At 42.7% G+C, this 15,418-nt stretch overlaps 1 protein-coding gene across 7 annotated transcripts in view; it reads left to right on the forward strand.

Moving 5' to 3' along the window:
• LOC141578001 (uncharacterized) overlaps positions 1–14,937 on the forward strand; it is a 147,862-nt gene extending 132,925 nt beyond the window's left edge. For all 7 annotated transcript variants that reach the window (XM_074366440.1, XM_074366441.1, XM_074366442.1 and 4 more), the window contains one exon: positions 12,995–14,937. The gene's annotated coding sequence lies outside the window, so the exon portion shown is untranslated. The remainder of the gene's footprint in view (positions 1–12,994) is intronic.
• Positions 14,938–15,418: the final 481 nt, after the last annotated feature.

A 15,418-nucleotide genomic window follows, 5' to 3' on the forward strand; every position in this document is an offset into this window, starting at 1 on the left:
TCCTTAAGTCCACCTTTCTTTTCTGTAGTGGTTTCTGAGAAGAGTTTATGGTAATTAACCAACATTGACAAACGGTGGCACACATTGCATTTAAGAGCTGGCCGACTGCACACTTAGGTATTGGACAGGTGGAATTCATAGGCAAGTGATCAGGTGGCTGGGAGAGAGTTGGAGACAAGGCCTGGGCCCAGATTCCGGTTTAAATCGCCATTTCCTCACCATAGGGCCTTGGACTAGAATGTAACCTCTCTTAACCTGTTGGTGAATCTGTGAAATGGTCATGATATTATTCGTTTCTTCCTGGGATTGTTGTAAGTTCTGAAGAGTATTGTAGCACACATGAAGCACTTAACACACTTTCACTTAGCAGTGTTCACTGTGTGCGGCCGCCCCGCTTCGCGTGTGTCAGAGCCGTAAAGGCAGCATTTGTCTGTTGAGGACGCACTGGTAGCCCCTTGGCTAGGTTATGAATTTGGTGATTTCTTTTAATCCTTGTAACTCTGTGTGCCATGGGCATTTATTTTCATGGAACAGATGAGGAATCTCAGGGTAAAGAAGACTGTAATTTGCCCAAAGTCAGATCATAATTTTGGGTGAAGTGACCACGGTTCAGCATGTGCCCCAGGGCATTCTGCCCTCTCCGTTCAGCACCAGAGCCAGATGTGGGGTCAGCTGTTTCCCAGCCCAGAATATCTGGCAGGCCGCAAGATACACTGGCCCTGCGCTGCTTGAGCAAAAACTCCGGGGGGAGGCTGTTATAAAAGGGATAAACATAAAAACAGATGACAGCAAACTGTGATCAGCTCTGAGAAGGAAAGGAACACACCTCGCCGTGCAGAGCTGCGAGCTTTCCCATCAGAGCTGCTCTGGGGGCGTTCATATCGGCTAAACAAACTCTGCTGCTGCACCAAGGCAGGAAGGCAGGGAGCGTGTGGCCAGGTAGACAGAGCCTTGTTAATCATACTCATTCCCCATTAAGCTGCAGCTGTCAAGAGCAATTACCTAGTAAACAGTTGTCGGCAATAATATCACGCACTTTTCTTGGTAGTTTTATTGGCCCCACCTTTGAGATGAGGTCATTGAAGCTGGGGAGTTTGCTGCATGCCCGTGATCACCTTGGAAATACCCCCACTGGTCTATCAACCTAGACTGGTGTGGCTGTCATGTCCCAGCCCTGTGAATGGCATCGTGTTGCTTCTCCCAAGTGGCCCAAATGACTGACATTGATATTCTTAATTCGTAGGAAATGGTATGTGACAATAGGTGAAAAAGGTAGTAAGAAATTGTTTGGAAAACTAGAACAAAATCCAATTCTTCCCCAGCTGGGGAAGCGCACCCAGTGTCACCCACCCTACTCACTGCCTGTCACCTCCTCCTTGCTGACTCCAAGTTCAGAAGCCACTCTGAGCCTTTGAAAAACATTTTGCCTCATGACACTGTTGAATAGGACCTGCGAAACCTCTGTCCCTGGTTAACCCTCTCTTCAAAGCCACTTAAATTTTTTGCAGGCTCCTCCGCTCAGATGTAAGAAAAGACTCTTTAAACTTCTTGATGCAGCTCCTTAATGAAGATCTTGTGAAGGAAACCTAGTCAAAACCTGGGAGGTATGCACACAGTGACTGCAAACTCAGCACTTTGTGATGTTCAGTATCAGATTCATAGGTGACTCAGGAAAGGCTTTTTTAAGGTAACAAGGGGAAAGTGAATGGACGCAGGATGTGTGAGACTGAAACATCTCGGTCCCAGCCAGCAAGGCACCTGCGTTCAGGATGGTGGGTGGGGAGTGCAGATTTGTCACAAAAAAGAAGTGGTGGGATGGGAGGGAGGACAGTTAGGTACTTTACTGGGGAGGGAAACAGTGGGCTGAAAATTTCCTGGTTGAACAAGAGGACTGTGACATGATGTGCTTGTATTTTGGAGAGAAGGGTTTTGTGGGGACAGGCCTAGGGAGAACGCTGTCTGGCTGGGGAGTCAGCACAACAGGGAAACACAGAGAACTGGGCAGACCCCAGGGCCCCTGCTGGGGAAGAGGCTGCCCGCCAATTCGAGCCCTGGGGGCTGCTTGTGTCTCTTAGCTGAGGACTCAGAGCTCCCTTCACAACCCAGTCCTGTTGATACAAGAAAAAAAAACCAGACGCATGAGAAGGGCTGTGTCTCAGGCTTTGGATGAGCCCCTGGGACGTGCCCCACCAGATTTTGTTCCTTGGCTTCATGCAGTAAAGAATTCAAGAGCAAGCCAGTGTTGAGTAAAGGTATATTTATTCAGAGAGATACATTGAAACGCAAGAGAAACGTCACGAGTTGTGGGGGTTTGATGCTCAGATTAAAAGTAGGTACACACTCCACATAGTGTGGGCCTTCTCTGAAGAGTGAGAGAGAGTGGTGACCCCGAGGTGGTGTTGTGTTGCTCTTTTTTCTTGGGCTTGGTGGTTTCATATGCTAATAAGTAGAAGGATCAGCCTTAGGGCAAGGGGCTGGGATTCCCAGTTAGTTGACCATTTCCCACCCTTTGACATTTTGTGGCTAGCCTTGGGACTGCCATGGTGCCTGGGGCATGTTATTCACCATGTTACTATTACAGTGGGTGCATAATGAAGCTCAAGATCTGCTAGAAGTTAAATCTCTTCATCCTGTGCCTCAAGGCCTATTGGGGGTTGAATCCTTCACCATTATTATGTTAATTATTTTGGACTTCCTTGAATGGATGTGCTCTGCCCCCTTCCATCCTATCTCACTGTGATGACACAGAGAGAACAAAGGCCGGGCCCTGCCTGTGCTCCTGCATTTAACAGCGGGAGGTGAGGTGTGGGTTTATGATGACTCTGAGTGGTGAGAAGGATGTTTCAGATATTCCCACGTGAGACATTGGGACCTGACATCCGCCACTGCAGAACTATCTCACGGGCATTGTCGCTTGTGTTGTTATGGAAACAATAGCCCAGCCAAGAAACAAGCACCACACAGAGGGTTGGAGTACTGAGATTTATTACCCCGGCGGGCTAAGAGGGGCTTCTGCTCCGAAGCTCTGAGCACCTCCAAGACCTGCACGTGAGGTTTTATAGGTTTAATTACAAGTATGGGGCTATTAGCCAATAAGGCTCAAACAACAAAAAGCAAGGAATCAGTACACTGAAGCTTATCAATTTGGAACAGATCACATTACTGACAATTGTTGACATCGGATTTACGAGTTAGCCCAGCAAATCTTAGATCAGTAAAGGGACACTTATCACACTTAGATTTGTGACTTAGCTTGTTAGCCCAGCTGGGCTTTTCCTTCACAGTGTCACTCATCTTTTCTCTTTTTCTTTTTTTTCTTTGAAGTATTTAATCCAAATTTAATATCAGGATTCTTTTGGAAAGAAATTTCTCTTTTTCTTTTCTTTGGGGCTCTTTGGGAGGGGTAGGTAATTAGGTGTATTTATCTGTTAGTTGAGGCCCTGGTGTTTGAACCCAGGACCCCGTGCACGCTAATCACATGCTGTACCGCCCGCCACATCATCTTTTTCTTTTTGCTTTATCTGTCAAGAATCTTACAGCTGAATTTCTAGTCGGCCTTTAACACTTGCCCTGACTTCATGGAATCCATTTTTATGAATTTACCTCCCACTGGTTTCATTTAAGTATTGAATCTCCATTTTCTCTTCACTCTCAGTTTTCCCTTTTTGTTGTTATGGTTGTTAAGCTGTGTTTAAAAAAATTGTTTAATTTCTCTTTTAGCAGGAGGCTAAAAGTAAATAAATATGTAAACAAACAGCACACTTAAATGCTTTTATACATTCTAAGCTGTTTAGTAATTACTTAAAAACTGAATTGAATATTAAAGAGATAACATTTTTAAATTAATTTTTAATTTTTTACAAAGATATAGCTGATTTAAAATATGATATGTTTCAGGTGTACAATAGATGCTCCATTTATAGTTACTGTAAAACATTGGCTGTATTCCCTGCGTTGTAAGATACATCCCTGAGCGTGTTTACATTATATGTTGCAGTTTGTATAAGGAAGTTGGGTAACGCAGAGTCTGGGATGTGGCTGTGTCTGACCCAGGTTGACGCTCACCCTGCCTGTCAGAGCTCAGGCCCTCACTCCTGTATGCAGGAGAGCGAGTGTAGGTAGCTCTCATCAGCGCTGGTACCAACCTCTGAGTGGCAGTGAAAGCAGTGACTGTGTGTGGACTTGCAAAGTGTTGTTTCAAGAGCTTTACATGCATTTTTGCATTTAATAATTAAAGCCCTCCTGTGAGGAAGCGTTTTATGATTTTAATGAATAAAATTTTTTTTGATTTTGATACACTTCAAACCTCCGGAAAATTTACAGGAATAGTACAATAAACACTCAGATACAGTTCACCTTAAAGGGCACTATTTGGCCTTTTGTGTCGGGCTTACTTTAGTATAAAGTTTGAAGGTTCATCCATGTTGTAGCCTGAATCAGTACTTTATTCTTTTAGTTTGATAATATCCTTTTTCTTTTTTTTCATTTTTGGTCTATTTAAAAACATTCTCATTGAAGTCTAGTCAGTTTATAATGTGTCAGTTTCTTGTGTACAGCACAACACTTCAGTTAAAGAAGAACATACCTGTATTCATTTTCATATTCTTTTTAAACATAAGTTACTATAAGATATTAAATATATTCTCCTGTTCTATACAGTATAAACTTGCTGTTTATTCTATACATACTCTGTATCTGCAAATCTTGAACTCCCAATATATTCCTTCCCACACCCTCTCCTCTCTGGTAACCATAGTTTGGTTTCTATGTCTCTGTGTCTGTTTCTGTTCTGTAGATAAGTTTATCTTTTTGTTTCTTTGCTTTATTTTTTGTTTTTTGTTTTTTTTGTTTGTTTGTTTTAGATTCCACATGTGAGCGATCTCATATGGTATTTTTCTTTCTCTTTCGGGCTTACTTCACTTAGAATGACATTCTCCAGGTCCATTAATGTTGCTGCAAATGGCATTATTTTATTATATTTTTTATGGGTGAATAGTAGTCTATTGTACAAATACACTACAACCTCTTTATCCAGTCATCTGTCAGTGGACATTTACGTTGTTTCCATGTCTTGCTATTGTAAATAATGCTGCTCTGAATATTGGGGTGTAGGTGTCTTTTTGAATTACGGATCCTTCTGGATATACGCCCACGAGTGGGATTGCTGGGTCATATGAGAGGTCAATTTTTAGTCTTTTGAGGAACCTCTATACTGTTTTCCACAATAGCTCCACCAAACTGCATTCCCACCACAGTGTAGGAGGGTTCCCAATTCCCCGCAGCCTCTCCAGGATTTACTGTCTGAACTTCTGAATGATGGCTATTCTGACTGGTGAGAGTTGATACTTGATTGCAGTTTTGATTTGCATTTCTCTGATAATGATATTGAGCATTTTTTCATGTGCCTATTGGTCATTTGTATGTCTTCATTGGAGAAATGTTTCTTTAGGACTTCTGACCATTTTTGGATTGAATTGTTTGTTTTTCTTTCTTATGAAGTGTAAAAGCTGTTTACATATTCTGGGAATTAAGTCCTTGTCAGTCTCATTTATTGCAACTATTTTCTCCCATTCCATAGATTGTCTTTTTGTTTTGCTTATTGTTTACTTTTCTGTGCTAAAGCTTGCAAGTTTAATTAGATCCCACTTGTACATTTTTGCTTGTATTTCTATTGCTGGAGTAGACTGCTCTAGGAAAACATTGTTGAGATGTATGTCAGATGTTTTGCCTATGTTTGCTTCTAAGAGGTTTATAGTGTCTTGACTACGTGTTTAAGTCTTTAAGCCATTTTGAATTCATTTTTGTGTATGCTGTGAGGGAGTAGTCTAACTTCATTCATTTACATGCAGCTGTCCAGTTTTCCCTACACCATTTGCTGAAGAGGCTGTCTTTAATCCATTGTATGTTCTCACCTCCTTTGTCAAAGATTCAATGACCAAAAATTTGTGGGACTATTCTTGGTAATTTTGTTTATACGTTCATTGATGGATGGATATTGTTTGTAACCTTTGGCTACTCTGAATGATACTGCCATGAATATTGATGTGCAAGTTTTTGTGAGAATATATTTTCATTCTGTTGGCTGTACAGTTGGCCCGCCATATCTGTAGTTTCCACTTCATGGATCCAGATGGCTGGTTGTAAAGGGACTCGAACATCCTTGGATTATGGTATCCAGGGTGGGGGGTTCCTGAAACGAACCCCCCGAGGATACTGAGGGATGACTCTATATGTAGGAGTGGAATTGCTGAGCCATATTTTTCTAACCTTTTGAGGAAATACCAGGCTTTTCCAAAGAAGCTGCACCATTGCTCCTTTCCAACGGCTGCATATTGAGGGTTCCCATTTCTCTGCCTCCTGACCGACACTTGTTATTGTCCATGTTTTGATTATAACCATCCTAGTGAGTGTAAAATCAGATATCATTTTGATTTTGATTTCGCAAGTGATGCTGAGCATCTTTTCATATGATTATTGGCCAATTGTGTAGTTATTTAAATACTTGGCATATTTAAAAATTGGGTCGATTTTCTTTGTATTGGTCAGTTGTAAGCATTTGTTTTATATCCTGGATACTAGACTCTTATTAGATATATGCTTTGCAAAATTTTTCTCCTTTTCAGCAGATTGTCGTTTCACTTTACTTTTTTTAAACATTAAAACAATTTCTTTCTAGGGGAGGTAATTAGATTTATTCATTTTATTTTTCTTGCTAAGGACGCACTGTATCACTTGAGCTACCCCCTTCCCCTTTCATTTCACTTTCTTGATGATGTCCTTTGTAACAATTGGATTTAGTTTTGATGAAGTCCATTTTATCTTTCTTTTTTTTCACTTGTGCTCTTGGTATTGTATCTAGGAAGCCATAGCCTATCCTAGGACCACAAAGATTTAAACTATGTCTTCTTTTAGAAAATTTATACATTTAGTTTTTACGTTTCTGTCTGTGATCCATTTTGAATTAATATTTTATTGTTATATAAAATACAGGGGTCCAGATTCCAGAATCATTCATTTGCCTTCAGATACCCAGGTGTCTCTGCACCATTTGTTGAATAGACTATTCTTTCAATGGAGTATTGTTGGCACATTTCTAGAAAAATGACTGTAAATGTAAGTTTCCCCCCTGGATTTTTTATTGTGTCTCATAGATTTTTGCATCCAAACTTATGCCAGTACCATAATGACTTAAGTACTATAGATTTGTAGTAACCTTTGAGTGAGTCCTCCAACTTTGCTCTTCTTTTTCAAGATTGTTTTGGCTGTCCTGGGCCCCTTGCACTTCCATATGAATTTTGGCATCAGTTTTTCAATTTTTGCAAAGAAGTCAGCTGGAATTTTGATAGGGACTCCATTAAATTTGTAGACCACTTTAGGGAGTCTTAAAATTTTTAACAATATTGTCTACCATTCCATGAACATGGGATGCCTTCCATATATGTAGATCTTTTAATTTTTTTTTGGTGATACTTCAAAATGTTCAATGTGCAAATCTTGTAAAATTTTGTTAAATATATCTCTCATTTCATTTTTAATGCTGTTGTAATTTGAAAGTCTGAGCTTCCTAAGGGTGGGACTATATATCAATTAATTTATTTCTAGGATTCCTACACAGCAAATACCCTAGATTTATATTTGCTACATAAATCTATCCACAATTCTTCCCACCCCCGTGTCATAAGAAACCAAGACCCAGGTTAAGCTACCTGAACACCTATGTGGAAGTGAGAAATGAGACCCTTGGGTGGGGCTTTGTGAAGATGATACTGAGAGTTATTTAGGATGGCTTCATCTTAAATTCCTTTAAACAACACTTTTGGTATAGTCAGATACTTTAAGATCATGCCCTTTTGATGTGCAGAGGAGCTAAGACTATAATTTTCAAATAATTTCTAGTGAGAGTGTTGTACTTGAAACCTAATTTGAATCAATCTTTGAAGACTTATGTTTCAGGAGCTTTGACTATATAATACCTGTCTTTATTCAATAACTACAACTAAATGCTCAAACAACATGTAAGAGTTTGAGCAAACTGCCCCCGCCCCGTAGTGCTGGTTGGCTGCAGCTGTAACTGGAGTCAAGGCTTACCTATCCCAGTAAGCTTGGGCGGATCTGCTCAAAGGGTTTCGTCCAATAGTTTGTCAGTAGTCTTTTGGATAAAGCCATAAAACATTGATTTAAGGTTGCTGGAATGGAATCTATGTTATTAATATTAAGTAAGCACATATTGAGTGCTTACTGTATGTTGGGAATTGTCTCTCAGCTTCACATGAATATTATTTCGCTTAAAACCTCTCATTTCCTTGTGATTCACACATTGCAGATAAGGAGACTGAGGATTAGGTCTTCTCTCTTTTGGGGGGAGCTCATTATCAATGATGGGAAGTTGTAAGGAAAAAGATATTGATTCACCCTGAGAAAATATTTTTCTGAGAGTCAGCAATGAATAGGGTGACCACTGAAGAGGGTGATCATTGTTCGATTGAGACGATCCCCGTGTTGTAGGGAGTCAGCATCCCTGTCCTGGACACGGCACGTGTAGTGCTGATTGGTGGGTGAGGTGGCGTGGCCGCGCAGGGGACGCAGATGCCGGGCCGTTGGGCTTTGCTCAGGCCCGGTGGGGCTTTCTCCTAAGGGAAGTGGAACGTCATTGTCACATTTTAAGTAGGGGAGTAGGGTGCTCTCGTATATCAATTTTGTCTTGTAGAATGCTTAGAAACATTTAGAAGGCTCGGCAGGGGGTGATGTGATAAGTCAGAGTAGGGTGTTTTTGAGGTGTAGCAGTGTTCAATTTTCAAGTGATTTTCAGTCCCATGTTTGTGTCTCAGTAGCCGTGTCACTTTGGATGACACACTCAAGGAAGTGAAACAATTTATCTTATTAATTGAAGCAGTGATATACCGACTTCCCAGGACTGCTGTGGAGATCCAGTGAGATAACGTGTTCATAGTGTGCAGTGTGGTCCCTAGCACAGAGTCAGTGCTGAGGGAGTGCCAGTGAGAACGTTGTAGGTGAGGTGTGGGTGGTGGGACTCGTTGACTGAGGAAATTGGGCCCTGAAGGAGGGGTCCAGTCACATCTGTGAGTGATGGGCCTGAGCTGGTAGAGGCAGAGAGACCTTGCCCCCCGACCAAGGGCCCTGGGCAGGACGGCTATGGGAGGAGAACCATGAAGTCAGCTCTTTGCAGGTGGAGTTGGAGGTGCCCTTGAAACATCTAAGTGCAGTGCCACAATCACAGAAGAGGTCTGGGCCCGGGCTGTGCATTTTCCTATAATCTCAATCCCTGAGGTCGCCGAGGTATTGATCATTGAACGTGAAGACATACTTACAGGACAAGTGAATAGTAGTATCATCTCTGTCATCAAAGCTCACGTCTCTTTATTCATCATTCACTTTGCTAATTGGGTACTTACAGAGCTCACTTCACCGTCCTCACCTGGGCTCAGGCTCCACAGAAAAGATCTTATGAGTCTCCCTCTTTTCCAGAAGAAAACACATTTAGCTGGTAGACTTCTCTACTTCGCCAGACTTAGAATTTTAGTTTGTTGATTTAATTCTGTTTTCTGTTGTTCGTCTCCTGACAGGAGAGACATTTTACCTCATAGTCAGGTTTCAATTAGTTGTTACTGAGAATTGCTGATCTGATCCATAGTGTATGTTTTCTATTAACTTTGTAGAGAACTTATCATTTTTCTGTCTTTGCCCTTTAATTTTGTTTCCTCTTCAATGTTCTATCCTATTTGGGGCCTTATTTTATTTTTTAATTAAAAAATGTCTGTTAGCAGTAAAGAAAACAACAGCAAAGGAAAAATGCACATGATAGCTAAATTTAGAAAACATCTATTGTGTTTTCTGCCTTGGCAATGGAGGGTTCTAGAAAGTCTTGAAAACCTTCATTACATAAGTTCCTTAAAATGCTGATTAAGAAATAAGACCTTCATTCCTCATCTTTCAAGCTGCATAGCTAATTGTCAAGAAAGTGAGGGGAAATCCTCAGAAGCCAAGCCAAACCAGAAAGCAAGGATTCTGGGAGATACGCGAGCCTTAGAAGCCCTGGGGGCCAGTTGGCTCCTGAACTGAGTTTCAGTTGCCTTGACAGGAGGGCAGGAGATGAGCCCCAGGCCTCTCACACTGGGAGTTGGATGGCTGTTCTTATGTAAGGCCAAGCACATCCTGAGAATCCTGCTTTATAAAACGGTGAAATAGAATGAAAAGTAAACAAACATTCCTCAAGGCAAGGAAGTAAGGAAAGTTAATTTTATTGGAAGCGTGGAAAAATAACATATCCAATGTATGTATTTAGTTTAAATCTGTTCTGGCATGAGAGTGACAACAAACTCCTGGGAGAAAATCACAGCTCCTCCCGGAAAGAGAAGTTGTGTTTTGAATGAATCAGTGGGCAGCCATTCTGAAAAATGTCTCCAGAGTCTTCTGGATCAAGATACTGGACCCAAACTCCTCCCTTCCGTGGTCTCATTTAAATAACCAGAAAGGTTTTAAAGGAAAGAATCCATAATCATAGTTCTATTTATTGACATTAACATATGTTAGGAATTCAGTGGTGACTATGGAGTTGTTTCCTCTTTTATGGACCTTACTTACTATTTGACATAGTTGGGGAACTTGGTGGAGGGTTGTGTTAGTCTGTTGCAATTAGCCAGGAGAGGAGATTAAGAAAACAGTGAAGGGTGGGTGACATTTTTAGCTAAGGACAGTCCTGTTCAGTTGGTTTGTAATTGCAGACTCGTTGAGTTGTCACTGGAGGGAATTGATCTTATGGAATTTGGACTTAACTCAGGCCTCTTCAGAATGGAGAAGTGAACCTGGAGAAAGACAGTCAAATCTGTGCAGACATTAAAGTCCACGTGAACGTTCTCCATCCCTGAGCCAAAGATAGGACAAGTAGGCAGCACTTCTTGAGGACAGAGGAGTGGTTTTTAAGGTTCTCCAAAAATGAATCCCAGGGAACCGGATGGCCAGTTGTCAAACTGTGACTTTGCTCTTTGGACGGTGTACCAACCAAGGGTATTGGCCGTTTATAGGCTTCCATTTCTCGTTAATACATGTCAGGTGATGAGGACGGGCGCACAAGCGTTTGACACCTTGTCGAGGCGCATTTGAGTACCTGCCTAAAAGCGCGGTCGCAGCTGCGGCTGCGTCATACATCTTGCCGCCCATCCCGCTCCCCAGCTCCGTGATCACGGCAGAGTGGTTCCTTGTTGAGCTGTCCGTCTCCTCTGTGACATCGTAACCAAACAAAAGAGTGGAGCGTATTAGCTTGGCTTTGTTCTTTTCCATCCTTCCCTTTGAATGATGATGACTGATAGTGGACCTAGTTACGTTTGCAGATGATTTACAAGTAGTGCTGTCAGTACAAACCTTGTAATCCCCGCTGTGTGATCTAGAGAAGAAAGTGAAATTCTTTCCAAATTGTTTTGATGCACTTATGTGGGAAAATGATATACGTTTGAATATGTATTTCCTCTCTGAATCATCATGGCTAGAGATGAATATTTGTAGACATGGAATGAGTTTTCTGTATTTGAACTGTATGGTCCCCTAAATTCTCCTCAGCTTTTAAAGTCATCACTGGAGTGCTACCTCCAGAGTGCCCCCAAAGCATCCACCACTGCATGTTCTTCGGACGTTGTGAGTTTCAAAGTTGGAGAAGGCTGCTGGCTGTTGAGGCATTCTCTGGCACATCTCTGGCTGGCTGACGTGAGCTTAGCACCCAAGACTTGGCAGACAGTATCTAACCACGATCACGTCCATTTCTGGGACACTCATGGAGGATTTTACACCTATGCTAGTGGCATACGTTATTTCATTTAGTTTTCCCAACAATCATAATTAGATTTTATCACCTGTATTAAAAAGGAAACTGTCAAAGCGAGTGACGTGCAGACTTTCGACTGGAACACGGGTATTTCTGATACTTGTCTCTGTTCCCTCCCCGGCCTATCCTTCCAAATGGCCAGGAGACTCTTCCTCAGTCTTGAGTTTCCCGCTGATGTTACCACTCTCTTTGATTCTGGAGAGGAAAACAAGTCTAAACTTAATTTCCATTGGAAATGGAATGGAGAGTTAATGTTGGAAGCCGGGAGAGTCTGTCCTGTGATGAAGCGGTCTCCGAGCCACTTCCACTGGGACGTCACATCACTGTCTGGGCCCCTTGCTCAGCCTGTGCACAGGTGATAAGCCAGATGTGCCGAGCAGTCCTCCCGGACAGGGCAGTGGGTTGGAAATGGGTTTGGGGATTTGGTGTCATTATATATGTTCCTGAGGGTCTTGGCCTGGCACTTCGAGTCGGAGCATTCCCAGTCACACAGACTCGCTCTGGGTCCGTGCAGACCTGACGTGGCCTCAGCCTGAGGCTCAGGGCCCGTGGTGATGAGGAGCATTTTAGTCCATGGTCTGCCGGAGGCTCTGACTCTTCTGGGCTGTGGGACTTTGTCCAGGATGATAATAATTCCTCCCCGAGTTTCAGAGTTCCTTGCCTGTGAGCCGGGGTAGTAATAGTTTCTGAAATGATTGTAATGATTCAGTAAGGGGCGCAGGGTGTGCTGGCAGGTAGCTGGTGTTTAAGGAGCAGAAGTCGCAGTCACACTGTCAGCCTCTCACTGTGTGCTCTGTGCTTTGAGAGGTTGTGTGTTTGGTGAAAGTCCCGCCCAAATACTAGGGCTTAGATGAACTGTTGTTCCTTTCATTTCCCTTCCTTTTCCTCTTTCCCTTCTCTGTGTCCCATGTTTAGGTGGCAGATTCCTCTATTTCAGGGAATACGGGCCTTTCTATAAAAGGACAGGCGGAACGCGGAAAGATGGGGCCCGTCTGCACAGCGCTGCTTCCCTGCATTTCTGCATCCGGTTCCATGAGTGCACGAAGTCAGCCTTCCTCTTCCTTCCTGTGTCATTGGGTCTTTGTTTTAAGGGAAAACTTTTTACGGGTCTTTTTTCACTTACATGTTTCGTTCAGATGCTTGTTGCTTTTCTCCCAGTGCTTCAGCGTTCCGAGGAGAGAATTCAGCAGTGCAGCATCCTCTCCGAGCTCTATGAGTTGATCGGCTGCCACTGCAAGTCCGCCTTCTTCAAGCGGGTGGCCCCCGTGCAGCGCACGGCCCCCGGCATCACGGAGCCTGGTGGGAAGAGCTGCTACCGTCTCCTTCTGCAGACGCTTCCTGGCTACAGTCTGTCGCTGGATCTACAGGACTTCAGGAAAGGTGTTGGAACTAAAACATCGCTTTAGTCCCATTAACCATGCCGAGTTTGGGCCCTGCTGCCCTGTCTCATCAGGGTGAATTGTGATTCGTTTTGAACAGGGCTCAGCATACTTTTTTCTGTCAAGAGCTTGGGAGTAAATATATCAGGGTCTGCAAACCTCCTGATCTCTGGTGCAGCTGCTCAGCTCTGCCGTTCAGACGCCAGAGCAGCCGGACAGTCCACACAACCACAGAGCTTTATTAACAGCGGTGGCTGGGGCTGGATTGGGTGTATGAACAGCAGTTTGTCCCCACAGCCTCCTCACTATTGACGCCTGCACCAGAGCGTGCATTTGCGACAATGGGTGAACCTGCACTGACACGTCATCATCACCCAGAGCCCATACTTGACACTAGGATTTACACTTGGTGGTGTGCACTCTATGGGTTTGGACAGATGTACAATGACATGTATCCACCGTCACAGCATCATACAGATTAGTCTGTCTTAGTGACCCTAAAAATGCTCGGTGCTGCACCTCATTCATTGCTCCTTCCCCTCTAGCCTCTGACAGCAACTGATCTTTTAGTCTCTGTGGTTTTCCCTTTCCCAGAACACCATACAGTTGGAATCAGACAGTTGCAGAAACTTCCCAGATTGGCTTCTTTCACTTGGTAATATGCATTTAAGGTTCTTCCATGTCTTTCCATGCCTTGATAACTCATTTTATTTTAGCACCAAATAATGGTCCATTCTCTGGCTGGACCACAGTTTATTTATCCATTCACCTACTGAAGAACAGCATAGTTGTTTCTGAGTTCTGGTGATTATGAATAAAGCTGCTATTAACATCTGTATGCAGATTTGTGTGTGGACACAAGTTTCCATTTCGTCGAGTAAACACCAAGGAGCACAGTTGCCAGATCATATGGTAGGAGAATGTCTAGTTTTGTAAAAAATTGCCAGACAGTCTTCCTAAGTATTTGGGCCATTTTACATTCCCAACAACAATGCATGAGAATTCCTGATGCTCCACATCCTCACCAGCATTCGGTGCTGTCAGTGTTCTGCGTTTTGGCAGTTCTGACAGGTGTGCAGTGGTACCTCGCTGTTTCAGTCTGCATCCTCTTGATGGCAGATGCTGTGGAGCATCTTTCCATAGACTTCTTTGGCATCTAGATTTCTTCTTTGATGAGGTCTGTGTTCAGGCATTTTGCTCATATTTTAATCGGGTTATTCATCCTTCTTGTTGAGTTTAAAAAAATTTTGGTATATTCTGGATATCAGCCCTTTATCAGTGTGTCCCTGCCCTTCACCTGCAGTACTGGAGTTGTCCTTTGGTTCTCAGTGGAGTGTCAACACTTCAAAGAGATTCCCTGTCTTCCTTCAGCCTAAATACTGTCCTGGTATTTTTCACTTTCATCGACTCATTTTGTTCTTTTTAAATAGCATTTCCCATAATTTGTACTTACATTAAAAAAAAAGGCAATGATTGAACACCGCCTCCCAACACCAGGCTGTGTGCCCTGTGAGAGCAGAGGCCCTGACCCCACTCACCGTTTCCTAAGACAGCACATTGCACATGTCCATCTAAAAGTGTGTAACGTGGGGCCAAACCTGATAAGCAGCTATGATGACTTGTGTTGTCTACCATTTATTGAGTAGACTTTGTTTCTGATCTTAATTATTAAATCACATGAATGAAACTTGTTTGTTTTGAAAAATAAAACAACAAAGCACACCTCCATGTGATTGGTACTTTCTACTTAGCCTTCTGACCCAGGAGGGGATGTTTACCATCATTTTGTGGAGGAGGTTGGGGAGGTAAAGTAAGAGAGTGAGATCAAATAAAGTAAAAATGATAACTATCAGTTGGCTTTATTTTCACTAAGACATAAAAGTTACTTTAAACCCTATCTCAGCTGTTGTTCTGTTGTTTTAAACATTTCTCATAGAATTAAATGGAAGCCCACTAAACCCTGAAAGGGAAATTGTGTGCTCAGGTCCTGAAAAGAGTTTATGTCTATTTCTTGAAATGCACAATTTCCCTGCTGGTTACAGAAATTCGAGGCGGGAACACAGCCGTGCGCTGTGTGTTTCTGCCGGCTTCACGGGCTGCTCAATGTCATTTTCATTTTCTTGTGTTGCAGTTTATGAAGGTTTTCCATGAGATATATTGCTCAGCCTTTTCCTGAATGAAGGATTGAATTTTCCACAGGAAA

Source organism: Camelus bactrianus, chromosome 6, assembly GCF_048773025.1.
Source record: "Camelus bactrianus isolate YW-2024 breed Bactrian camel chromosome 6, ASM4877302v1, whole genome shotgun sequence".
In the NCBI taxonomy this organism is placed as follows: Eukaryota; Metazoa; Chordata; class Mammalia; order Artiodactyla; family Camelidae; genus Camelus; species Camelus bactrianus.